The 1,307-nt window shown below is 36.4% G+C and overlaps 1 protein-coding gene across 26 annotated transcripts in view; it reads left to right on the plus strand.

Moving 5' to 3' along the window:
• Window positions 1-1,307, plus strand: part of LOC134761678 (uncharacterized) — a 30,656-nt gene that overhangs the window by 16,928 nt on the left and 12,421 nt on the right. For 14 of the 26 annotated variants that reach the window (XR_010140711.1, XR_010140719.1, XR_010140708.1 and 11 more), the window contains one exon: window positions 1,204-1,260. The exons of the other annotated variants lie outside the window; for them this stretch is intronic. The gene's annotated coding sequence lies outside the window, so the exon portion shown is untranslated. The remainder of the gene's footprint in view (window positions 1-1,203; window positions 1,261-1,307) is intronic. 26 annotated transcript variants of the gene reach the window in all.

Below are 1,307 nucleotides of genomic sequence, written 5' to 3' on the forward strand. Positions count from 1 at the left end.
TGACCTTGTGATCTGCCCACCTTGGCCTCCCAAAGTGCTGGGATTACAGGCGTGAGCCACCACACCCAGCCTAGAGTTGGTTTAAATTTTTTTAGAGACAGGGTCTCTGTTGCTCAGACTGGAGTGCAGTGGCAAAATTATAGCTCACTGCAACCTCAAACTTCTGGGCTCAAGTAATCCTCCCACCTCAGCCTCCTGAGTAGCTTGGGTCTACAGGCACTTGGCACCATGCCAGGCTAATTTTTAAAATTTTTTCTAGAGATGGGGTCTTGCTATGTTTTCCAGTCTTGTCTTGAACTCTCATGTGCAGTCCCACAGCAGCATCTCAAAGTGTTGGAATTACAGGTGTGAGCCATTGTACTGAGCTCCAGAGTTGTTAATACTTAGGATATATGATGTTTTAGGCACAATTCCAAGCCATTTGTGTGTATATATTTAATAACAAAGAGTTGAATGTATAACCCAAAGTTTCATGTAAGTGAGGAATTTATACCTTTGTAATCATATTAGGTGACATTAAAATCATTTTAGAGGCCAGGCACAGTGGCTCATACTTATAATTCAACAGTTTGGGAAACCAAGGTGAGAGGATAACTTGAAGCCTGGAGTTTGAAACCAGGCTGGGCAATGTCTACAAATTAAAAATTAGACATGGTGGCATGCACCTGTCATCCCAGCTACTTGGGAGGCTGAGATGTGAGGACCGCTTAAACCCAGGTGTTTGAGGTTATAGTGAGCCATGACCATACCATTGCACTCTAGCCTGGGTGACAGAGTGAGATCGTATCTCTAAAACAAACACACAAATATCAGAGAAAGAACTTTTCTTGTAGAAAACAAATAAATGAATACAAAGAGTGTTAAATAACTTTTTATAAGTTGTACTGATCAGGTAGACAAATATTATCTTTAAGCACTCAAAAGAAAATAAAATAATTTTGAAATATCATAGAAGATTATTAAAATCTCAAGAGTTTAGGCTTTAAAATGTACTACTAACTTTATAAAAGCAAAAGTCTTACATGTGATATTTTCTAAGTACCATGAAATGGCAATAGAAATAATCATTTAAAGTGTAACCAACCAAAAAATAAAGAAAAGAAAAAAGTGTAACAAGTAATATATAACCACATAGTAATTTTTTAAAGATCATTTTAAATAACTACTAGAGGAAACAGAATCCAAATGTGGTTACTTTTACAGAGTCAGAGTATTGCTAAGAAGGAGGAATTTTGACTGGAGCCAAATGACTAAATTCAGGTAATTAAATCTAACAATACTATCTTAATATTAAGGAAAAACAGTAA

The sequence above is a fragment of the Pongo abelii genome, chromosome 6 (genome assembly GCF_028885655.2).
Source record: "Pongo abelii isolate AG06213 chromosome 6, NHGRI_mPonAbe1-v2.0_pri, whole genome shotgun sequence".
Lineage (NCBI taxonomy): Eukaryota > Metazoa > Chordata > Mammalia > Primates > Hominidae > Pongo > Pongo abelii.